At 36.8% G+C, this 27,320-nt stretch overlaps 1 pseudogene; it reads right to left on the reverse strand.

Annotated features, from left to right (window-relative positions):
- The window catches only part of LOC129038787 (snRNA-activating protein complex subunit 5-like), a 290,162-nt pseudogene that overhangs the window by 78,813 nt on the left and 184,029 nt on the right, over nt 1–27,320 (reverse strand).

A 27,320-nucleotide genomic window follows, 5' to 3' on the forward strand; every position in this document is an offset into this window, starting at 1 on the left:
AGAATTTGACAGAAATCATTCCTGGGAAAGCCCAGATACTGGCATTACTAACCAAAGATGATTAACCAATTGCCTGAAATAAGCTCAGTGACCTAAAAAAACCATGGATGAAGAACTAAAGGAAACTGGAAAAATAATGTATGAGCAGAATATCAATAAAGAGATAGAAATTATGAAAAAGGAACTAAACAGAAATTCTGGAGCTGAAATTACACTATCTGAAAGGAAAAATTCACTAGAGAGCTACAAAAGCAGATTTGAATACATGAAAGAAAAGCTCTGTAAACTTGAAGATATGACAATTAAAATGATCAAGACTAAAGAGCAAAATTTTTAAAAAGATTAAAAAATAAACAGAGCCTGAAGGACCTGTTGCATACCATCAAGTATACCAACATCTGCGCATAGTATGTATTAGTCCATTTTCATGCTGCTGATAAAGACATACCTGAGACTGGGCAATTTACAAAAGAAAGAGGTTTATTGAACCTGCATATGGCTGGGGAGACCTCACAATCATGGCAGAAGTCAAGGAGGAGCAAGTCACCTCTTATGTGGATGGCAGCAGGCAAAGAGAGATGGCTTGTGTAGGGAAACTCCCATTTTTAAAACCATCAGATCTCATGAGACCCATTCACTATCACAAGAACAGTGCAGGAAAGACCAGCCCCCATAATTCAATCACCTCCCACTGGGTTTCTCCATGACACATGAGAATTGTGGGAGTTACAATTCAAGATGAGATTTGGATGGGGACACAGACAAACCATATCATAGTAGTATGAGAAGGAGAACAGAGAAAGAAAGAAGCAGAAAAAATTATCTGAAGAAATAATGGATGAAAACTTCCCAAATCTGAGAGACATTAATACATATATCAAAGAAGCCCAATAAACTTCAAACAGGAAACTCAAAAAAATCTACACTGTGACACATTATAGTCAAATTGTTGTAAGTAAAAGACAAAGAGAAAATTTCCAAAGCAGCAAGAGAGGTGACTTGTCATGTACAGTGAGTCCACAATAAGACTGACAATGACAATGTAAAACTTTGGCGACAAGAAGGCAGTGGGATGACAAAGTCTTGTAAGAATAAAATTGTGAATGAACAGTTCTCTCTCTGGTAAAATGGCCCTTTAAGAGTGAAGGAGAAATTACAACATTTTCAGTAAAACAGAAGCTGAGATTAACTTTCCAGTAACTTTCCCTATAAAGAATACTAAAGGGAGTTTTTCGGGCTGGCATGGAAAGACTCTGGACAGTAACTTGAAGCTATAGGATAAAATAAAGAACACTGGTAAAGGAAACTATATAGGTAAACATAATGGCCAGCATTATTATACTTTTGGTTTGTAACTTCTCTTTTTATCTTACACGATTTAAAAGTCAAATGCATAAAATTATAAGTCTATCTTAAAGGGCAAATACTGGATAAAGATACATCTGCAACAATAACATAAAGGGGAATGAAAAGAGATGTATAGGAGCAGAGTATCTGCATACTATTGAAACTCATTTTATATTACTCTAACTGGGTTGTTATAAGTTTAAGATATTAATATTAATCTCCGAAGGCAACCACTAAGAAAATAACTTAAAAATACAGAAAAGTAAAGAAGGAGGGAATCAAAATGACACACTACAAAAAAATCAACTAACTCCAAAAAACGGCAGTAGTGTAGTAGTGTAGTGTAGCAAATGAGGAATAAGTAAAATAAATAAACATGAAAAATATACACAACAAATAGCTAAATGGTAGAAATAAATCCTTTCTTATCAGTAATTACTTTAAATTCAAATTGATGAAAACCTCCTATTAAAAGACAGGAATGAAAAGAGTGGATAAATTAAAAAATAAAAACATGATCTGTGTACTGTATACCAGAGACTCACTTTAGATACAGAGACACAAAGAAGTTGAAAATGAAAGGATGAGATAAGATATTTCATGCAGATAATAACCAAAAAAGAGCTGAAGTGGCTATATTATTCTCAGGCAAACTAACCTTTAATTCAAAAAAGTTTGCTAGAGGCAATGGAGGACATTATACATTAATAAAATGTTCAAACCATCATGAAGATATAACATTTATAAACATATATGCATCTAACAACAGAACTCTAAAATATACGAAGCAAAAATGAACAGAATTGAAGGGAGAGGTAGATAGTTCTAAAATAACAGTTGGAGACTTTCATACTACACTTTCAATAGTGAGCAGAATAACCATACAGCCATATAGCAGAATAGATCAAAAAGGAAATAGAGGACTTGAACAACACAATAAACCAATTTTACCCAAACACATATACAAAACAATCCACACAACAACTGAAAAATACACATTCTTCTCAAAAGGTATGTTTGGAACATTCTGCAAGATAGACCATAGGGCTAGGTCACAAAATATCTTAATAAATTTTAAAACATTTAAGATATTGAAATTTTAAAACAAAAAATATTTTTAAATCACAATAGAAGGAAACTACAAATCAATAACAGAAGGAAAACTAGAAAATTAACAAATCTGTAAAAGCTAAACAACACAGTCTTAACCAACAAATAGGTCAAAGAGTAAATCACAAGGGAAATTAGAAAACACCTTGAGATTAATAAAAACAACAACATCTCACTTAGACTCCCACACAATAATAATGGGAGACTTTAACACCCCGCTGTCAACATTAGACAGATAACAAGACAGAGAGTTAACAAGGATATCCAGGAATTGAACTCAGCTCTGCACCAAGTGGACTTAATAGACATCTACAGAAATCTCCACCCCAAATCAACAGAATATACATTCTTCTCAGCACATCGCACTTATTCCAAAATTGACCACATAGTTGGAAGTAAAGCACTCCTCAGGAAATGTAAAAGAACAGAAATTATAACAAACTGTCTCTCAGACCACAGTGCAATCAAACTAGAACTCAGGATTAAGAAACTCACTCAAAACCACTCAACTACATGGAAACTGAACAACCTGCTCCTGAATGACTACTGGGTACATAACGGAATGAAAGCAGAATAAAGATGTTCTTTGAAACCAATGAGAACACAACATACCAGAATCTCTGGGACACATTCAAAGAAGTGTGTAGAGGGAAATTTATGGCACTAAATGCCCACAAGAGAAAGTAGGAAAGATCTAAAAATGATACCCTAACATCACAATTAAAAGAACTAGAGAAGCAAGAGCAAACATATTCAAAAGCTAGCAGAAGGCAAGAAATAACTAGGATCAGAGCAGAACTGAAGGAAATAGAGACACAAAAAACCCTTCAAAAAATCAATGAATCCAGGAGTTGGTTTTTTGAAAAGATCAACAAAATTGATAGAACACTAGCAAGACTAATAAAGAATAAAAGAGAGAAGGATCAAATAGATGCAATAGAAAATGATAAAGAGGATATAACCACCGATCCCACAGAAATACAAACTACCATGAGAGAATACTATAAACACCTCTGTGCAAAAAAAACTAGAAAATCCAGAAAAAATGGATAAATTCCTGGACACATACACTCTCCCAAGACTAAACCAGGAAGAAGTTGAATCCCTGAATAGACCAATAACGGGCTCTGAAATTGAGGCAATAATTAATAGCCTACCAACCAAAAAAAGTCCAGGACCAGATGGATTCACAGACAAATTCTACCAGACGTACAAGGAAGAGCTGGTACCATTCCTTCTGAAACTATTCCAATCAATAGAAAAGGAGGGAATCCTCCCTAACTCATTTTATGAGGCCAGCATCATCCTGATACCAAAGCCTGACAGAGACACAACAACAAAAAAGAGAATTTTAGACCAATATCCCTGATGAACATCAATGCAAAAATCCTCAATAATATACTGGCAAACCGAATCCAGCAGCACATTAAAAAGCTTATCCACCATGATCAAGTGGGCTTCATCCCTGGGATGCAAGGCTGGTTCAACATAAGCAAATCAATAAACGTAATCCAGCATATAAACAGAACCAAAGGCAAAAACCACACGATTATCTCAACAGAGGCAGAACAGGCCTTTGACAAAATTCAACAACCCTTCATGCTAAAAACTCTCAATAAATTAGGTATTGATGGGACGCATCTCAAAATAATAAGAGCTACCTATGACAAACCCACAGCCAATATCATACCGAATGGGCAAAAACTGGAAGCATTCCCTTTGAAAACTGGCACAACACAGGGATGCCCTCTCTCACCACTCCTATTCAACATAGTGTTGGAAGTTCTGGCTAGGGCAATCAGGCAGGAGAAAGAAATAAAGGGTATACAATTAGTAAAAGAGGAAGTCAAATTTTCCCTGTTTGCAGATGACATGATTGTATATTTAGAAAACCCCATTGTCTCAGCCCAAAATCTCCTTAAGCTGATAAGCAACTTCAGCAAAGTCTCAGGACACAAAATCAATGTGCAAAAATCACAAGCATCCTTATACACCAATAACAGACAAAGAGGGAGCCAAATCATGAGTGAACGCCTATTCACAATTGCTACAAAGAGAATAAAATACCTAGGAATCCAACTTACAAGGGATGTGAAGGACTTCTTCAAGGAGAAGTACAAACCACTGCTCAATGAAATAAAAGAGGTTACAAACAAATGGAAGAACATTCCATGCTCATGGATAAGAAGAATCAATATCGTGAAAATGGCCATACTGCCCAAGGTAATTTATAGATTCAATGCCATCCCCATCAAGCTACCAATGACTTTCTTCACAGAATTGGAAAAAACTACTTTAAAGTTCATACGGAAACAAAAAATGGCCCACATTGCCAAGACAATCCTAAGCCAAAAGAACAAAGCTGGAGGCATCACGCTACCTGACTTCAAACTATACTACTAGGCTATAGTAACGAAAACAGTATGGTACTCGTACCAAAACAGAGATATAGACCAATGGAACAGAATAGACCCCTCAAAAATAATAGCACACATCTACAACCATTTGATCTTTGACAAGCCTGACAAAAACAAGAAATGGGGAAAGGATTCCCTATTTAATAAATGGTGCTGGGAAAACTGGCTAGCCATATGGAGAAAGCTGAAACTGGATCCCTTCCTTACACCTTATACAAAAATCAATTCAAGATGGATTAAAGACTTAAATATTAGACATAAAACCATGAAAACCCTAGAAGAAAACCTAGGCAATACCATTCAGGACATAGGCATGGGCAAGGACTTCATGTCTAAAACACCAAAAGCAATGGCAACAAAAGCCAAAATTGACAAATGGGATCTAATTAAACTAAAGAACTTCTGCACAGCAAAAGAAACTACGATCAGAGTAAACAGGCAACCTACAGAATGGGAGAAAATTTTTGCAATCTACTCATCTGACAAAGGGCTAATATCCAGAATCTACAAAGAACTCAAACAAATTTACAAGAAAAAAACAAACAATGCCATCAAAAAGTGGGTGCAGGATATGAACAGACACTTCTCAAAAGAAAACATTTATGCAGCCAATAGACACATGAAAAAATGCTCATCATCACTGGCCATCAGAAAAAATGCAAATCAAAACCACAATGAGATACCATCTCACACCAGTTAGAATGGCAATCATTAAAAAGTCAGGAAACAACAGGTGCTGGAGAGGATGTGGAGAAGTAGGAACACTTTTACATTGTTGGTGGGACTGTAAACTAGTTCGACCATTGTGGAAGACAGAGTGGCAATTCCTCAAGGATCTAGAACTAGAAATACCATTTGACCCAGCCATCCCATTACTGGGTATATACCCAAAGGATTATAAATCATGCTGCTATAAAGACACATGCACACGTATGTTTATTGGGGCACTATTCACAATAGCAAAGACTTGGAACCAACCCAAATCTCCATGAATGATAGACTGGATTAAGAAAATGTGGCACATATACACCATGGAATACCATGCAGCCATAAAAAAGGATGAGTTCATGTCCTTCGTAGGGACATGGATGAAGCTGGAAACCATCATTCTCAGCAAACTATCCCAAGGACAAAAAACCAAACACCGCGTGTTCTCGCTCATAGGTGGGAATTGAATAACAAGAACACTTGGACACAGGAAGGAAAATATCACACACTGGGGCCTGTCATGGGGTGGGGGGAGGGGGGAGGGATGACATTAGGAGATATACCTAATGTAAATGACGAGTTAATGGGTGCAGCACACCAACATGGCACATGTGTACATATGTAACAAACCTGCATGTTGTGCACATGTACCCTAGAACTTAAAGTATAATAAAAAAAATCAAAACAAAACAACAACATCTCAAAAACCTATAGACACAGTGAAAGAGGAACTGCATGGGACATTTATGCTGTAAACAGTGACATTTAAAAAGAGGAGAGATCTCAAATCAACAACCTATCTGAACACCCAAAGAACAAGAAAAAGATTAAAGTAAACCCAAAGCTAGCAGAAGGAACGAATAATAAAGATTACAGTGGAGATAAATAAAATTGAGAATAGACTAATGATAGAGAGACTCAAAAGTTGATTCTTTGAAAAGGTCAACAGAATAAACAAACCTTTATCTAGACTAAGTAAGAAAAAGAAAGCAAAGACTGAAATTGCTAAAATCAGAAATGACAGTAGGAATATTACTATCAATTTTACATAAATAAGAAGGATGATAAGAAAATACTATGGAATATTGGAAGATGGCCGAATAGGAACAGCTCCGGTCTACAGCTCCCAGCGCGAGCGACGCAGAAGACGGGTGATTTCTGCATTTCCATCTGAGGTACCGTGTTCATCTCACTAGGGAGTGCCAGACAGTGGGCGCAGGTCAGTGGGTGAGCGCACCGTGCGCGAGCCGAAGCAGGGGCGGGCATTGCCTCACTCGGGAAGCGCAAGGGGTCAGGGAGTTCCCTTTCCAGGGGTGACAGACGGCACCTGGAAAATCTGGACACTCCCACCCGAATACTGTGCTTTTCCGACGGGCTTAGGAAACGGTGCCCCAGGAGAGTATAGCCTGCACCTGGCTCAGAGGGTCCTACGCCCACGGAGTCTCGCTGATTGCTAGCACAGCAGTCTGAGATCAAACAGCAAGTCGGCAGCGAGGCTGGGGGAGGGGCGCCCGCCATTGCCCAGGCTCGCTTAGGTAAACAAAGCAGCCTGGAAGCTTGAACTGGGTGGAGCCCACCACAGCTCAAGGAGGCCTGCCTGCCTCTGTAGGCTCCACCTCTGGGGGCAGGGCACAGACAAACAAAAAGACAGCAGTAACCTCTGCAGACTTAAATGTCCCTGTCTGACAGCTTTGAGGAGAGCAGTGGTTCTCCCAGCACGCAGCTGGAGATCTGAGAACGGGCTGACTGCCTCCTCAAGTGGGTCCCTGACCCCTGACCCCTGAGCAGCCTAACTGGGAGGCACCCCTCAGCAGGGGCAGACTGACACCTCACACGGCCGGCCAGGTACTCCAACAGACCTGCAGCTGAGGGTTCTGTCTGTTAGAAGGAAAACTAACAGAAAGGACATCCACACCAAAAACCCATCTGTACATCACCCTCATCAAAGACCAAAAGTAGATTAAACCACAAAGATGGGGAAAAAACAGAGCAGAAAAACTGGAAACTCTAAAAAGCAGAGTACCTATCCTCCTCCAAAGGAACGCAGTTCCTCACCAGCAACGGAACAAAGCTGGACGGAGAATGACTTTGACGAGCTGAGAGAAGAAGGCTTCAGATGATCAAATTACTCCGAGCTACGGGAGGATATTCAAACCAAAGGCAAAGAAGTTGAAAACTTTGAAAAAAATTTAGAAGAATGTATAACTAGAATAACCAATACAGAGAAGTGCTTAAAGGAGCTGATGGAGCTGAAAACCAAGGCTCGAGAACTACGTGAAGAATGCAGAAGCCTCAGGAGCCGATGCGATCAAATGGAAGAAAGGGTATCAGCGATGGAAGAGGAAATGAATGAAATGAAGCGAGAAGGGAAGTTTAGAGAAAAAAGAATAAAAAGAAACGAGCAAAGCCTCCAAGAAATGTGGGACTATGTGAAAAGACCAAATCTACGTCTGATTGGTGTACCTGAAAGTGACGGAGAGAATGGAAACAAGTTGGAAAACACTCTGCAGGATATTATCCAGGAGAACTTCCCCAATCTAGCAAGGCAGGCCAACATTCAGATTCAGGAAATACAGAGAACGCCACAAAGATACTCCTCGAGAAGAGCAACTCCAAGACACATAATTGTCAGATTCACCAAAGTTGAAATGAAGGAAAAAATGTTAAGGGCAGCCAGAGAGAAAGGTCGGGTTACCATCAAAGGGAAGCCCATCAGACTAACAGCGGATCTCTCGGCAGAAACCCTACAAGAGTGGGGGCCAATAGTCAACATTCTTAAAGAAAAGAATTTTCAACCCAGAATTTCATATCCTGCCAAACTAAGCTTCATAAGTGAAGGAGAAATAAAATACTTTACAGACAAGCAAATGCTGAGAGATTTTGTCACCACCAGGCCTGCCCTAAAAGAGCTCCTGAAGGAAGCGCTAAACATGGAAAGGCACAATCAGTACCAGCCACTGCAAAATCATACTGAAATGTAAAGACCATCGAGACTAGGAAGAGACTGCATCAACTAACGAGCAAAATAACCAGCTAACATCATAATGACAGGATCAAATTCACACATAACAATATTAACTTTAAATGTAAATGGACTAAATGCTCCAATTAAAAGACACAGACTGACAAATTGGATAAAGACTCAGGACCCATCAGTGTGCTGTATTCAGGAAACCCATCTCACGTGCAGAGACACACATAGGCTCAAAATAAAAGGATAGAGGAAGATCTACCAAGCACATGGAAAACAAAAAAAGGCAGGGGTTGCAATCCTAGTCTCTGATAAAACAGACTTTAAACCAACAAAGATCAAAAGAGACAAAGAAGGCCATTACATAATGGTAAAGGGATTAATTCAACAAGAAGAGCTAACTATCCTAAATATATATGCACCCAATACAGGAGCACCCAGATTCATAAAGCAAGTCCCGAGTGACCTACAAAGAGACTTAGACTCCCACACATTAATAATGGGAGACTTTAACACCCCACTATCAACATTAGACAGATCAACGAGACAGAAAGTCAACAAGGATACTCAGGAATTGAACTCAGCTCTGCACCAAGCGGACCTAATAGACATCTACAGAACTCTCCACCCCAAATCAACAGAATATACATTTTTTTCAGCACCACACCACACCTATTCCAAAACTGACCATATACTTGGAAGTAAAGTTCTCCTCAATAAATGTAAAAGAACAGAAATTGTAACAAACTATCTCTCAGATCACAGTGCAATCAAGCTAGAACTCAGGATTAAGAATCTCACTCAAAACCGCTCAACTACGTGGAAACTGAACAACCTGCTCCTGAATGACTACTGGGTACATAATGAAATGAAGGCAGAAATAAAGATGTTCTTTGAAACCAACGAGAACCAAGACACAACATACCAGAATCTCTGGGATGCATTCAAAGCAGTGTGTAGAGGGAAATTTATAGCACTAAATGCCCACAAGAGAAAGCAGGAAAGATCCAAAATTGACACCCTAACATCACAATTAAAAGAACTAGAAAAGCAAGAGCAAACACATTCAAAAGCTAGCAGAAGGCAAGAAACAACTAAAATCAGAGCAGAATTGAAGGAAATAGAGACACAAAAAACCCTTCAAAAAATAAATGAATCCAGGAGCTGGTTTTTTGAAAGGATCAACAAAATTGATAGACTGCTAGCAAGATTAATAAAGAAAAAAAGAGAGAAGAATCAAATAGATGCAATAAAAAATGATAAAGGCGATATCACCACTGATCCCACAGAAATACAAACTACCATCAGAGAATATTACAAACACCTCTATGCAAATAAACTAGAAAATGTAGAAGAAATGGATAAATTCCTCAACACATACACCCTCACAAGACTAAACCAGGAAGAAGTTGAATCTCTGAATAGACCAATAACAGGAGCTGAAATAGTGGCAATAATCAATAGCTTACCAACCAAAAAAAGTCCAGGACCAGATGGGTTCACAGCCGAATTCTACCAGAGGTACAAGGAGGAGCTGGTACCATTCCTTCTGAAACTATTCCAATCAATAGAAAAAGAGGGAATCCTCCCTAACTCATTTTATGAGGCCAGCATCATCCTGATACCAAAGCCTGGCAGAGACACAACAAAAAAAGAGAATTTTAGACCAATATCCTTGATGAACATTGATGCAAAAATCCTCAATAAAATACTGGCAAACAGAATCCAGCAGCACATCAAAAAGCTTATCCACCATGATCAAGTGGGCTTCATCCCTGGGATGCAAGGCTGCTTCAATATACGCAAATCAATAAATGTAATCCAGCATATAAACAGAACCAAAGACAAAAACCACATGATTATCTCAATAGATGCAGAAAAGGCCTTTGACAAAACTCAACAACCTTCATGCTAAAAACTCTCAATAAATTAGGTATTGATGGGACATATCTCAAAATAATAAGAGCTATTTATGACAAACCCACAGCCAATATCATACTGAATGGGCAAAAACTGGAAGCATTCCCTTTGAAAACTGGCACAAGACAGGATGCCCTCTCTCACCACTTCTATTCAACATAGTGTTGGAAGTTCTGGCCAGGGCAATTAGGCAGGAGAAGGAAATCAAAGGTATTCAATTAGGAAAAGAGGAAGTCAAATTGTCCCTGTTTGCAGATGACATGATAGTATATCTACAAAACCCCATTGTCTCAGCCCAAAATCTCCTTAAGCTGATAAGCAACTTCAGCAAAGTCTCAGGATACAAAATCAATGTGCAAAAATCACAAGCATTCTTTACATCAATAACAGACAAACAGAGAGCCAAATCATGAGTGAACTCCCATTCACAATTGCTTCAAAGAGAATAAAATACCTAGGAATCCAACTTACAAGGGATGTGAAAGACCTCTTCAAGGAGAACTACAAACCACTGCTCAAGGAAATAAAAGAGGATACAAACAAATGGAAGAACATTCCATGCTCATGGGAAGGAAGAATCAATATCATGAAAATGGCCATCCTTCCCAAGGTAATTTACAGATTCAATGCCATCCCCATCAAGCTACCAATGACTTTCTTCACAGAATTAGAAAAAACTACTTTAAAGTTCATATGGAACTAAAAAAGAGCCCGCATCGCCAAGTCAATCCTAAGCCAAAAGAACAAAGCTGGAGGCATCACACTACCTGACTTCAAACTATACTACAAGGCTACAGTAACAAAAACAGCATGGTACTGGTACCAAAACAGAGATATAGATCAATGGAACAGAACAGAGCTGTCAGAAATAATGCCACATATCTACAAGTATCTGATCTTTGACAAACCTGACAAAAACAAGAAATGGGGAAAGGATTCCCTATTTAATAAATGGTGCTGGGAAAACTGGCTAGCCATATGGAGAAAGCTGAAACTGGATCCCTTCCTTACACCTTATACAAAAATCAATTCAAGATGGATTAAAGAGTTAAATGTTAGACCTAAAACCATAAAAACCCTAGAAGAAAACCTAGGCATTACCATTCAGGACATAGGCATGGGCAAGGACTTCATGTCTAAAACACCAAAAGCAATGGCAACAAAAGCCAAAATTGACAAATGGGATCTAATTAAACTAAAGAGCTTCTGCACAGCAAAGGAAACTACCATCAGAGTGAACAGGCAACCTACAAAATGGGAGAAAATTTTCGCAACCTACTCATCTGACAAAGGGCTAATATCCAGAATCTACAATGAACTCCAACAAATTTACAAGAAAAAAACAAACAACCCCATCAAAAAGTGGGCAAAGGACATGAACAGACACTTCTCAAAAGAAGACATTTATGCAGCCAAAAAACACATGAAAAAATGCTCACCATCACTGGCCATCAGAGAAATGCAAATCAAAACCACAATGAGATACCATCTCACACCAGTTAGAATGGCAATCATTAAAAAGTCAGGAAACAACAGGTGCTGGAGAGGATGTGGAGAAATAGGAACACTTTTACACTGTTGGTGGGACTGTAAACTAGTTCAACCCTTGTGGAAGTCAGTGTGGCGATTCCTCAGGGATCTAGAACTAGAAATTCCATTTGACCCAGCCATCCCATTACTGGGTATATACCCAAAGGACTATAAATCATGCTGCTATAAAGACACATGCACACGTATGTTTATTGGGGCACTATTCACAATAGCAAAGACTTGGAACCAACCCAAATGTCCAACAATGATAGACTGGATTAAGAAAATGTGGCACATATACACCATGGAATACTATGCAGCCATAAAAAATGATGAGTTCATGTCCTTTGTAGGGACATGGATGAAGTTGGAAATCATCATTCTCAGTAAACTATCGCAAGAACAAAAAACCAAACACCGCATATTCTCACTCATAGGTGGGAATTGAACAATGAGAACACATGGACACAGGAAGGGGAACATCACACTCTGGGGACTGTTGTGGGGTGGGGGGAGGGGGGAGGGATAGCATTGGGAGATATACCTAATGCTAGATGACGAGTTGGTGGGTGCAGCGCACCAGCATGGCACATGTATACATATGTAACTTACCTGCACATTGCGCACATGTACCATAAAACCTAAAGTAGAATAATAATAATAATAATAATAAAAGAAAAAAGAAAAAAAAAAAGAAAATACTATGGAATATTGTATGCCAACACATTGGATAGTCTGGATAGAATGGAAAAATGTAGACCCAAAATACAAAATTGATTCAAGAAGCAGCAGAAAATCTGAATAGACCTATAACAAGTAAGCATATTGAATCAGAAATTAAAAACCTTCCAACAAAGAAAAGTTCAGGGCAAGTTGGCTTCAGTGGTGAATTATACCAAACATTTAAAGAATAACTGACATCAATAGTTCTCAAACTCTTCTGAGGAATCTAAGAGAAGGAAACATTTTATAATGCTTTTCCTTAAGACTAACAGTACCATTATATTAGAACTGGGAACAGATACTATAATAAAAGACACCAGCAGGCTTTTATGAATATAGATTTAAAAAAACTCAACAAAGTACTACCAAGCCAAATTTATCAGTATAGTCAAAGGATTACACACCATGACCAAGTGAATTTTATTTCAGGAATTCAAGGGTCTTTCAGCACATGAAAATCAATCAATACAGTATACCACATTAATAGAATGAAGGGGAAAAACTCACATGAGCATATTAGTTGATACAGAGAAAGCATTTGCCAAAATCCAGCATCTTTTCATGATAAAAACATTCAATAAACTAGGAATAGGGGGTTACTCCTTCAACATCATAAAGGCCATATGTGAAAAACCCATAGCCAACATCATCCCCAGTGATGAAAGACTGAAATATTTTCCCCTAAAATCAGGAAGAAAACAAAATTGCTCATCATCATCACTTCTATTCAACATAGCACTGAAAGTTCTAGCCAGAGCAATTAGACAAGAAAAAGAAATAAAAGGCATCCAAGCTGGAAGGAGGAAATAAAATTATCTCTGTTCTCAGAAGATATAATCTTACATGTTGGAAGCTCTAAAGAAACCACAAAAAAAAAAACTGTTGGAGCTAATAAACAAATTCAGCAAATTTGCAGGATACAAAATCAACACACAAAAATCAGTATATTTCTATACACTAGCAAGGAACACTCTGTAAAGGAAATTAAGGAAAAAAGTTTCATTAATGATAGAATCAATTTAGGAATAAATTTACCAAGGAAGAAAAAGACTTGTAAACTGAAAACAACGAAACACTGCTGAAAAAAGTTAAGGACAACATAAATAAATAGAAAGACAACTCGTGTTCATAGACTGGAATACGAAATATTTTTTAAATGACGAAACTAATTAAAGCTATCTAAAGATGTAATGTAATCCTTTCAAAATCCCAATGGTGTATTTTGCATAAACAGAAAAACCTATTGTAAAATTTTTTAAGGAACTTCAAAGGACCCCAAATAGATCTTGAAAATGAAGAACAAAATTGGAAGACTCGTGCTTCCCAATTTCAAAACTTCCTACAAAGCAATAGTAATCAAAATACCATGGTACTGGCATAAGGATAGAGACATGGACCAATGGAATAGAATAAAGAGCCTAGAAGTAAGCCCTCATATATCCAGTCAATTCATTTTCAGCAAAATTTCAAGACTACTCAAAAGGGAAAGGACAGTCTTTCCAGCAAAAGATGGTGGGAAAACATGCATAATAAAGTTGAGCTCTTACTTTATGTCATATATAAGAATTAACTCTACATGGATTAAAAACCTAAATTTCAGAGATAAAAATTTAAAACACATAGAAGAACACTTAAGGGAAAATCGTAACGTTGGATTTGGCAATGACGTTTTCAATATGACACCAAAACCAAAAGCAAAAACAACACCATAGATAAATTGAACTTCAGCAAAAATAAAAATCTTTAAGCAAAGAAGACATAGAAATGGCCATTAGGTGCATAGAGATATGGTCAACATTATAGTTGTTAGGGACATGCAAATCACAACCACAATGAAATATTACTACACACATTAAGATGACTGTTGTTTTAAAAAAAATGGAAAATAACAAGTGCTGGGAGGATGTAGAACAATTGGAATCCTAGTTGGTGGTGGGAAGGTAAAATAGTATTGCTGCTATGGAAAATAGTTTGACAGTTCTTCAAAAAGTTAAATATAAAATTATCATATGACGCAGTAATTCTACTCCTACAATCGCACTCCCAAAATAATTAAATAAGGGGAATTAAGTGGATACTCATACAACAATGCTCACAGTAGCATTATTCACACACAATAGTTAAAAGGTGGAAACAAGTGTCTATCAATGAATAAGTAATTGGATAAAATGGCATATACATACAATGGATTAATATTCAGCCATAAAATTGAATGAAGTTCTGATGGTTGCTACAGTATGAATAAACCTTGAAAACATTATGCTAACTGAAAGAAGTCAGACACAAAGGATAAATATTATATGATTCCTCAAAGATGAAATATCTAGAAAAAACAACTTTAAAGATAAGGAATGTAGAGTAGAGGTTATTAGCAGGTAGAAGGAAGGGGAAATGGGGAGTTATTTCATAATTACTAAGAGTTTTTGTTTGGAGCGATTAAAAAGTTTTAGAAATAGATAATGCTGATAGTTACACAGCATTGTAAATGTATTAATGCCACTGAACTGTACACTTAAAAATGCCTTAAATGATAAATTGTATGTTTTGTGTATTTTACAACAATAAAAATACATTCATACAAAACAGTAATGTTCATTTTGAACACATACAAAAAGGTATACATTAAAATGGTTGCGTATGAAGTGAGAGGGGGGTACACAGGGAAAAGGCACACGTGTGAAAAAAATCAATGAATGAATAACAAGAAAGAGGCCTAACAAGAACCAATAATCAACTACAGACCATGAAATAAGAATTCTCAAACTGTATTCTGTACCTGAGGTCTGAAAGAAAACCAAAAACAACAAAAATATCTGAGTGTGTCAAATTATGAACTGCCATTTTGAATGCAACTGACACACATGTCCTCACAGATTATGATACTCTTCTCATATATTGTCTCATATCAGGATACTTAATTCCAAAGGGAGTTCCTGAGAAATGGAAGGAAATGTATGTGAAGGCTATAGAGCACATTTTACTGAAAGAGAGCTGTGTGACACTACCTTCATGTTGATGAATTGGTCCTCCTCTTAATTCTTACAGTACTTTTTACTGATAACATTTGTAATGAATTAAAGATGACAGTCAAGAACTTTTTGATGTTCCTGCTACCAAGAGATGGAGTTAATTTCCCTTACATTTAAATATGGGTTGGTTTGTGACAGCCTTATCTTATACAGACAGTAAAAGTGTCAGTGTATGACTTCCAAAGCCAAGTTGAAGGTTGATTCCTTGGAATACATCTCTCTGGGACCCCTGAACTTCATATAAGAAGTCAACTGTTCTGACATAGCCATGCTTGACAGGCCATAAAAAGGCACTCTGGGTGATAGCTCCAGCTAAGCCATTTTCTCTACACCACATACATGCCCATAGTTTAAAAAAAAAAAAAAAAATGCAACTACAAGAAGGTGATGTGAAAAGTAAACATCTCCTCTCCTTGTCTCTCAATACTACTGTCCCTCCCTTTAGACAATTTCTGTTAGTTATTAATTCTTCCAAATATATTCTGTGCATGTGTTACATTTATATTTACATTTATCCATTCTTATTTACATAGAAATGCACATATGACCTTATGCTTCTCAGTTAACAAAATATCTTGGAGATAGATCCATATCATCATATAAAGAGCTTTTGTGTTCCTTTTCATGGCTGTATGTAAGCAATGTATGGATGTAACCACAATTTATGTAACCAGTTCCAACTTGACTGTTTCCAGTCATTTGACATTCCAAACAATGCTGCAATAAAAAACCTTGCATATTTGACCTAGAAGCCCAATTCCTGGATTCAAGGATATGCACATTTTAAATTTTGGTGTATATTGACAAATTGCTCCTTAGAGAGTTTGCACTTATTCATACTCCATCAAAAATGTAGGGAATACCAGTGCAACTAGTACTGTGTACTATCCAGCATTACATTCTTTACAAGTCTATTAGGTCAAAAATGTTTAATTGCTCTCTAATTTGCATTTATTTTATTATGGATAGAGTACAACATCTTTTCACGTGTGATATTATATATATACATTTATCTATATCTATACATATTTGTTTCAGTGAACTTATCTATTTATGATTTTGTCTATTTTATAGGGAGTAATTACTTGTATTTAATGATTTCAAAAAGCTCTTTAGATTTTAGTTAGCCCTTTGTCATATTAAATACGTTTTTCTACTTTTTTATCTGTCTTTTAATGTTACCTATATTCTTACTTTTGCCATACATAAATTATAATTTTTAATTACTCAAATTTGTCAACTTAGCATTTTTTCTTGATATTTTCTAGCCTTTCCTAACTCTTGATTTATTTTTTCAACCTAATATATTTTATTTATTTGTTTGTTTGTTTTTAATTCAAGGGGGTATATGTGCATGTTTGTTACACGAATATATTGCATACTGGTGGATACTGGGCTTCTAGTGAACCCATTACCATTACCAAACAGTGAGCATCATACCTGATAGGTTATTTTTCGACCTTCCCCCTCGACTCTTTCCCCTTTTAGAGTCCCTGGTGTCCATTATTTCCATCTTTAGGTCTGTGTCTGCCAAATGTTTAGCTCACACTTAGTGAGAACATGCAGTATTTAGTTTTCTGTTTCTGAGTTAGTTGACTTAGTATAATGGTCTCCACCTCCATCCATTTTGCTGCAAAGGATGTGATTTCATTCTTTTTTATGGCTGCATAGTATTCCATGCAGAACACCTACCACACTTTATTTATCCAGTCAACCACTGATGAACCCTTAGGTTGGTTCCATGACTTTGCTATTGTGAATGGTGCTGTGATAAACATGCAAGTGCAGGTGTGTTTTTTATATAATGATTTATTTTCCTTTTGGTAGACACCCTGCAGTGTGATTACTGGGTCAAATGGTAGTTCTACTTTTAGTTCTTTGAAAAATCTCCATACTGCTTTCCATAGAGGTTGTACTAATTTACATTCCCACCAACAGTGTATAAATGTTCCCTTTTCTCCACATCCATGCCAACATCTATTGTTTTTGACGTTTTAATAACAGCTATTCTGACTGCTGTAAGATGATATCTCATCACAGTTTTAATTTACATTTCTCTGATGGTTAGTGATGTTGAGCATTTTTTCATGTTTTTGTTGACCACTTTTCATGTGTATCTCTTTAGAGAAAAGTCTGTTCAGGTACTTTACCCAGTTTTTAATGGGGTTGTTTGTTTTTTAAATTACATTTCCTTCTACTGTCTTTACAGATTTAAATTTTACCTTTAAATATATTTTAAACACTCTGAAAATTATAGACAGTGGAATGTACAAATATGAAGTACACAGTTTAAATAGTTTTAGCAAATGCGTGCATTTGTGCAACTCATGCAACTATCAGAGTTGAGAAAATTTTCATTTACTCCAGAAAGTTTCCTCATGCCCCCTCTCAGTTCCCTCCAAACCCTGCATTTGAAGCAACAATTTTCATATTTCTCTCATCTGAGATTAGTTTTGCCTGTTCCTAAACGGCTTATAAATGAGATCATGCAGAATATATTCTTTTGTTTTTAGCCCTTAATGCTCAACATTTTTTTTTGTTTGTTTTGTTTTATTTTATTTTTTTGGTTTATGAATGTTGTTGTGGGTATTAGTAATTCACTCCCCTTTTACTTATTGAAGCTGTGTCATTGTCTGGGGTAAATACCCAAGGTTCATCATCTCACACCAAGAAAATCAAGGACATGGACACACAAGAAGTGAGTTTAAGAGTGGAGGTTTAATAGGTGAGAGAAAAGAGAAAAGCTCTCCTTCCTGCAGAGAGGGGCTCCTGAGTGGGTCTTCCAGTTTTATGGTGAAATGCATGGGGTTTTATAGACAAGCTTGAGGAAGTGGTGTCTGATTTACATAGGGCACAGGAGATTGGTCAGACCAGGTGTGCCACCTCAACCTAATCTTTTATTATGCAAATGGGTTCTCTACCTGTCCGGTGCCATGTTGCCTGTTCCTTTATTGTACATGTGGTTGACAAAGAAAAAAGGAAGGCGGAGCCTCATGTTGAACATGCCTGGTCCCCAGGTAGCCTTTCCTATTGGCACAACTGCTAGCATTCACCCGTGCAAGCATCTAGCTTGCCTTTCTTTGTCTGCAGCTTGATTTTATTAGAAAAGAAATTTATTAGAAAAATAAAATTTTTATTAGAAAAACAAATAAAAATTTATTTTATTAGAAAAGAAATTTATTACAAAAGAAATTATTTGGGGGCTGCTTTTCTTTAAAAGGGAAGCCTTACTGAGGACTCTCTTACCCTCACTAACAGCCTAAATAATTTCTTTTTAGCTCCTGTATCATTATGAGTAGTATTCCATGGTATAAATATACCACAATTTGCTTATCAGTCTCTTAATGGTGAACATTTCCATTTTTGCATGTTCTGGCTAATACGTATAAAGCTATGTGAACATTCTTGCACAAACTTTTTGTAGACATGTTTACATTTCTCTTAGGTAAATACCTAGAAGTGTAATCCATGAATGACACAATACATTTTCAATTTTTAAAAAGCTTTATGAGAAACTTTCCAAGTATTTTGCAATGTGGTTGTGTAAGTTTATACCTCATTATCATTGTATGAGTATTCCAGTTGGTCCACATCCTCATGAACAGTTGGTGTTCTCAGTCTTATTAATGTTAGTCATTCTGAATGGTGAATGCTAGCACGTTGTCATTTTAATTGCATTTCTGGTAACTAACAATGTGGAGCATTTTTTAATGTGCTTACTAATCATTGATATATTTCTTAATAAGTATCTGTTTAAGTCTTTGCTCATTTTCATTGGATGGTTTGCCAGTTATGTATATTGTGACTATTTTCTCTGAATCTGTGGTTTCACTTTTTTAAAATCAGTGTCAAAAGTTTTCTGAAGAACAGATGTTTTTAAATTTGATGAGTTCAGTTTATCAATAATTTCTACTACATGTTCATGTGTACATTCACACACACAAACACAGAGTTACACTTCTAATGAAAGCTAACCCTGCGGATCTCAAATTTTCTATTCCCACCCAAACCATAGTTAACAGCTGTTACAGCTGACAGGTTGTCATTAATCAAATGATTAATTTCATTCACATTAAAAATGCATACATACAAATATTTGTTGTAATGAAACAGCATATTTTAGAATGTATAGCCCTTCTCATTTTGAGCTCCCACTAACTTACAGGTGTTTTCAAACTTAAGATTATACATAGATTCATTTCCAAAAGGAGAGCTTTTTCTTAAATTCTTCATTAAAATTTATTAACTCCTTGTCAGAGAGGCTGAGGACAAAGACCCTTGAACTAATATGTCAGTACCATTGCCAGCAAAGATCAATGAGGGAGGAGAAAAACAAATCTCAAAAACACTATGTCAGTGAAACTACTGGCTTAAATTTACCTAATGTATATTCGGCTCTCCAAGAACATACTTTTACAGTAAGGATATACTCTCCTTCATTTCCATATCTCTCATTTTGGGGGCTGAAAAAAGGGGATATTAATGCAACCAAATGGCTTATTCAGGTCACACAGCATTGAAGCAAGGAAACTAGCCAAAGCCGCCTGCCAACATTCACCAGTGAGCACCCCATGGCATCGAGTCTGGCCATGGCAGCCATCTATCTTCGCAGCCACCAGATCTCTTGAGCTTCTGCATTTCCCTTACCCTCCCTTGGAGAACCCTACCTCCTGGTGCACATCTCAGAAATACAATCCCAATGCTTCCCTCTGCCAGGATGACTTGGCCCATCTCAGGCATATTGATTGGAACTCAGTGGAAACTTTTGAGTCAATTTTTTTAAAAGAAAGAAAACCACCCAGGCACAACTGAAAAAAAAAAAAAAACACAAAACCTTAAATTCTATTCAATGATCTGGGTTTGTGCCCAGATTGGAGGGAACAACTTGCAAATTCTTCTTTAGAAGCTGTCAGAATACTTGCCTTAAATTTGCTCTGACTCAGCTCTCTGAAGGAAAGACGTGTTGCCACAGCTGATTCATCAATAAACTGTTTCTTGTCCAAGACAAATCACAGACTCACCTTTGATTCCACTTGACTCTGTTCGGTTCAAGAAAGGGGTGCTTGCCATCAGAGTGGACCACCACACAACTCCTGCAACTCAATATGCCTTGAACTGCTCAGAGAATGGCAGTTGAGCTTGTCTTCTTCACTCCTGGATGTGTATTCATTCCAAAGGCTTTCAACAAAAACAGATGTTTAGGAGAAAAGGTACAATTTAGAAAATGTCAAATCACCAGGTGCTTCTTTTTCATGATGAATGAATATCAATTTTTTTAAAAAGATGGTGTCAGTAGCAATCCAAAACACGTACTATAGGAAGTGAAAAATATAAGGGCATCCTCCAATTCTTTAAAGACTTATTTTTCTATAAATTGTTCTTCTGTACCCCATAGCATTGTGTTAAGTTTAAATACCAATAGCCATCTTTTATTTCTATTGCTGAAAGACTAAGTAGTAACTTATATGAAGGTAAAATAAGTCTCTACCAATACATCTAACTGTATTTATCACATACATTCAATAGAAATTTCAATAGAAAGCTATTATCTGTCAAAAAAAAATCCAGGCTTCTTATTGCATTTGAATCTGAATCTGATAGTTTATATTTTCTTTTATGCAGTATGTGAAAAGAAAAGTTGATTCCAGATCTGTGGTTTTCCTGATCATCAGAAGATTATGCACCAGAAAAATTAAGCAACAACTTTGTACTTAATATTGGGCAAACAAGTAGGAAGGATTTTCTAGTCCTATTGAAGAGCTGATGTAATTTCAGGACTGGGATAAATATAACTAAGTATTTTTTTTTCTTTATATATATTTTCTCAAGAATGTTCATTGTTCTCTGAGCTCTTATCTGGACTCTGCATTGTAAATATTCATTTTATAAGAAGAGTACTATTAAATTGAAAATACTTGATAGTGAACTCTGATTCTTTCTTCAGGTTTATTATATACCACTGTGACTTATATTTTAATTTTATCCAAGGCTGAATTAAGTTGTTTGTTTGTTAAGCTTTATAATTTCTATTTCTAATCACTAAAGAGGGGTAAATTTTGATAATCAGTGAGAATTTTGTGGGGGGAAGGAGTTCTGGAATGGCAGACAGGAACTGAAATAAATTTGCTCCTCTATAAAAGCAACAGAAACAATGACAAAAGCCATCAAAATCAACCTGTTCAGAGCTCTGAAAGTTAATAAAAGGCAGGTAATTATTTGAGAAACATTTATTTAAGAAAAACTACTGAACCTGCATAAGAACAGGGCCTTTGTGATCTTTTAACTTGTCCGTAGGAGCCCTGAATACTAACCATCTGGCAGCCACAGTTGCTATAAAAACCAGCAGCCTTGCAGCCACTAGATGGGACAGACATGATTTGAAACTTCTTAAAAGTTTCCATCTTCAGATCAGTGTCACTATTTGACTTGACATAGAGCTCACTCTGCCAGAAAAGCTCTATTTGCAGTCACTATCTGACCTGACTTGGAGCTCACTCTGCTAGAAAAGCTCTACCCCCAGAGAACTGGTTGGAAACAAAGCTTTGAAAATTGCTTAGCAGCACAGTTGCCTGAGGCTGTGATACCAATAGAACCAAACAAGAGGTTGGCCAAAAACTTAAAAGGAAGATCTGGGGAATGGGCCCATACAGGGCTCCAGAAAGCTCTGACATACTCCTGAGGTTATAGAAGGAAGGCCACATACATGTACAGAGCTGTGTGCATCCTCCAGAAACATCTGAGAGAAACCCAATCTTCCATCTCTGGCTGACTTTTAGGCCCTGTACAAGCAGGAAGTGAAGGCTAAGACAGAGCTGTAAACTACCTGAGCATTGAAAACACACCTCAACACACACACAGTCTGGCAGCAAAGGGCAGAAGTTTTATAGCTTCAAGGCATGTAAGAAAATCTCTGACCAATTGTTGTTTGACTGCTAAGCTAACCAAGCAAAGGCTCAGTAACTTCACACTACAGAGAATAAATACTTTACAGAATAAGTTAACAAATATCATTAAACAAACAGCAGCAACAACAAACCCCAGGAGTGGGGTGGAATCTGATACTCAGAGTTGCCACATCATATCAAAAATTTGAAATAAAATATTAGAATATATGCATATAAATAAGAAAGGAAGGTTCATATGAAGGAAAAGAGCAGTCAATAGAAAAAGTTCCCAAGGAGACCAAATGAACAAATATTTTAAACCAGTTATTATATATACATATATATACACATAAATATATGTACACACACATATATGTTCTAAGAATTAAAGGAAACCATGTCTAAAAAATTAAAGTCGATTTAACATCTGAAAAAAGAACAAAAACCACATGATCATCTCAACAGATGTAGAAAAGGTATCTGACAAAATCCAGCATTCCTTCAACATAAAAACACTCAATGAACTTGGAACAAAAGGAAACTTCTTTAACCTGATCAAAGGCATCTGTGAAATAGCCATAGCTAATATCATACTTGGCGAAAGACAGAATGTTTTTCCCCTACAATCAGAAACAACATTGTCCACTCCTACCACATCTATTCACTATTGCACTGGAGGTTCTAACTAGAGCAATTAAGCAAGAAAAATAAATAAAAGGCATCCACACTGGAAAATAAGAAGTAAAATAATCTCTACTTGGAAATGGCATAATACAGCATATTGAAAATCCTAAGGAATCCACTAAAAAATTATTATAACTCATGAATGAGTTCCAAAAATTTCACAATACAAGATCAATAAAAAAAGTCAGTTGTATCTCTATGCACTTGCAAGGAACAATCCAAAAATAATGTTAAGAAAATAATTTTATTTATAATAGCATCAAAATAAAATGCTTATGAAAAATTTAACAAATGCACACTATGTACAGTATAAGACTTTTTCACTGAAAATACAAACCATTCCCAAAGGAAATTAAAGAAGATCTAAATGAATGAAAAGATATCCCAGGTTTTGGGATTGAAGGTCTTATTATCATTAAAATTTTAATATTTTCTAAATTAATCTACAGATTCATCATAATCTTTATCAAAATCCCAGCTGGCTTTTTGACAGAAATTGACAAGCTGGTCATAAAATGTATGAAAGTACAAGGACCCCATAATAACTAAAACAATTTTAGAAAAAAACAAATTTAGAAGACCCACACTTGCAACTTCAAAGCTTACTGCAATGTTACAATAATAAAGATAGAATGCAACTGACATAAGGATACACACATAAATGAATGGAATCGAGGTGAGAGTAAAAATAAACCTCTACCTTTATATTTAACTGATTTTTAACAAGTGAGCTAAGATCTTGTAATGGGGAGAAAAACAGTCATTTCAACAAAGAGAGCAGGGACAACTAGATATCCACATGTCCAAGAAAGACATAGTTGTACCCCTTTATTATATCACACACACACACAAAACCTCGAAATGAATCATAGGCCTCAACATAAGAGCTAAAACTATAAAACTCTTAGAAGAAAACATAGGTGTAATCTTTGTAACATAAAATTAGGCAATGTTTTCTTAGATATGATACCCAAAAGCAAGATCAACAAAATAAAAATTAAATAAATTGGACCTTGTGATGGTGCATTTTAGTTGTCAACTTGACAGGATGGAGGGATGCCTATATGATTGGGGAAGCATTGTTTCTGGGTGGGTCTGAGAGGGTGGTTTTGGAGGATATTGGCATGTGAGTGGATAGACTGAGTGGAGATGATTTGCCTCAATGTGGGCAGGCACCGTCCAATCAGCTTGGAGCCCGGATGGAATAAAAAGGGGAAAGAAGGATGAATTTGCTCTCTCTCTCTCTTTCCACTGGAGCTGAAACATCCTTTTACTTCTGTCCTTGGACATTAGAACTTCAGGTTCTTTGGACTTTGGACTCTGGGACGTACACCAGAGGCCTCCTGGGGCTCTCAGGCCTTTGGCCTTGGACTGAGAGTTATGCCATTGGCTTCCTTGGTTCTTAGGCCTTACACTTGAACTGAACCATGCTACCAGAACCCCTGGATCTTTAGCTTGCAGACACACTACCATGAAACTTCTGAGCCTCCATATGTGAGCCAGTTCTCCTAATATATCCTCTCTCATGTATCCATATCTACATCCATCTGTATCTGTATCTACATTTATATATCCTATTAGTTCTGTCTCTCTGAAGAACTTTGACTAATGAAGACCTCATCAAAATTAAAAACATTTTGCTGCAAATGATACATCAAGAAAGTAAAAAAGCCACCCACAGTAGGGGAGAAAACATTTGCAAATTATATATCATACATCTGATAATTATATATCATATATCTGATAAGGGACTTTATCCAGAATATGTAAAAAAGTCTTACAAGTCCACAATAAAAAGATGAATAATCTAATTAAAAGTGGGCAAAAAAACTACCAACATAGCAACACTCTTGTCTCTACAAGAATAAATAATAAAAAAATTAGCTGGGCATGGTGGCTTGTGCCTATAGTCCTAGCTACTCAGAAGGCTGAGGCAGGAGGATCGCTTGAGCCCAGGAGTTGAAGGCTGCAGTGAAATACGATTGTGTCGCTGCGCTCCAGCCTGGGAAACAGAGCAAGACCCCATCTCTTAAAAAGAAAAGTGGGCAAAAGATTCGAATGGATATTTTTCCAAAAAAATAAATGTAAGAATGGCTAAGAAGCATATAAAAAGATTCTCAACATTGCTAGTCATTAGGGAATGCACATTAAAACACAGATGCCACTTCCCATCGTCTAGGATGACTATAATAAAAAAAAAAACAACAACAGACAATAACAAGGGTAGGCAAGGATGTGGAGAAATTGGAAGGCTCATAGGTTTTGCTTGCGGAAATGTAAACTGGTGCAGCCACTTTTGGAAACAGTTTGATAGTTCTCAAAACGTTAAACATAGAGTTGCCATATCCAGCTATTCCACTCCTAGATACTATAGGAAACAAAATAATGCCCCTCAAAGATGCTCACCTCCTAATCCCTGAAATCTGTGAACATATTATCTTACATGAAAAAGGAACTTTCCACCCGTGATTCAGTGTCTCGAGATGGGGAGATGAACTTGGATTATCTGTGTGGGTTGAATGTAATCACAAGTGTTGTTATAAAGGGAGGTTGGGGGGATCAGAGTCAGAGAAGGCCATGTAACAACAGAGGCAGAGAGAGATGTTACAGCAGAGGCAGAGATCAGGCAGGCAGAAATCATTATCAGCAGAGGCAGAAACCATTATCTTTTGATAATGATCATGGCAACACAGGTGAGAAGATGCCATCGCTGGTAGAGCCAAGGAGTTTGGGTGTCTTAAGAAGTTGGAAAAGGTCCCCCTGGAGCTCCCAGACAGGTGGCAGCATGGCCAGCACCTTGATTTTACCCTGGTGAAACTGATTTTGGACTTCAGACCTCCAGAACCATAAGATAATAAATTTGGGTTGTGTTAAGCCATTAAGTTTATGGTGATTTGTTACAGAAGCAACAGGATACTTATCCAATAACCAAGAGAAATGAAAACATATGGTCACCCAAAAACCTGTACACAAATGTTCTTACAGCATTTTCACAATAACCAAAATGTGAAAACGACCTGCACGTCCATTAACTGATGAAGAGACACAGAAAATGCAGTCTATCCAAACAATGGAATGTTATTTGTAAGAAAAAAAAAATGAATGACTGATACAAGTGACAACATGGGTAAACTTTAAAAACACTATGCTAAGTGAAAGAAATCAATTATTTACATGAAATGTCTGAAATGGAAAATACAATAGAAATACAAATAAATTAGTAGGGAGATGAGGAATGACTGCTAGCAGGTGTGGGGCTTCATTTTGGGACGGATTAATTATTCAAAATTAGATAGTGATGATGGTTGCACAACTCTGTGAATATACTAAAATCTAACATATTATATACATTAAATGGATGAGTTTTGTTATGAGAATATCTGAATGTTCATAACCTGTGACAAAATACAAATGCTCACCTCACTCTACTTGACAGCAATGTAATTCAAACACACAGCAAAACAAAAAATATTGGTTTTTTATACATTTTTAAATTACCTTTATTGTTATTTTTCTTTATTTTTTAAGTTCCGGGATACATGTGCCGAATGTGCAGGTTTGTTACATAGGTACACACGTGCCATGGTGGTTTGCTACATCTATCAACTCATCACCTAGGTTTTAAGCCCCAAGTGCATTAGGTATTTGTCCTAATGCTCTCCCTCCCTTTGCCCCCCACCCCTTGACAGGCCCCGGTGTGTGATGTTCCCTCCCTGTGCCCGTGTGTTCTCATTGTTCAACTCCCACTTACAAGTGAGACCATGTGGTGTTTGGTTTTCTGTTCCTGTGTTAGTTTGCTGAGGATGATGACTTCCAGCTTCATCCATGTTCCTGCAAAGGACATGATCTCATTCTTTTTTATGGCTGCATAGTATTCCATGGTATATATACGTACCACATTTTCTTTATCCAGTCTATCATTGATGGGCATTTGGGTTGGTTCCAAGTATTTGCTATTGTAAATAGTGCTGCAATAAACATACATGTACATGTGTCT

The sequence above is a fragment of the Pongo pygmaeus genome, chromosome 5 (genome assembly GCF_028885625.2).
Source record: "Pongo pygmaeus isolate AG05252 chromosome 5, NHGRI_mPonPyg2-v2.0_pri, whole genome shotgun sequence".
Classification (NCBI taxonomy): Eukaryota; Metazoa; Chordata; class Mammalia; order Primates; family Hominidae; genus Pongo; species Pongo pygmaeus.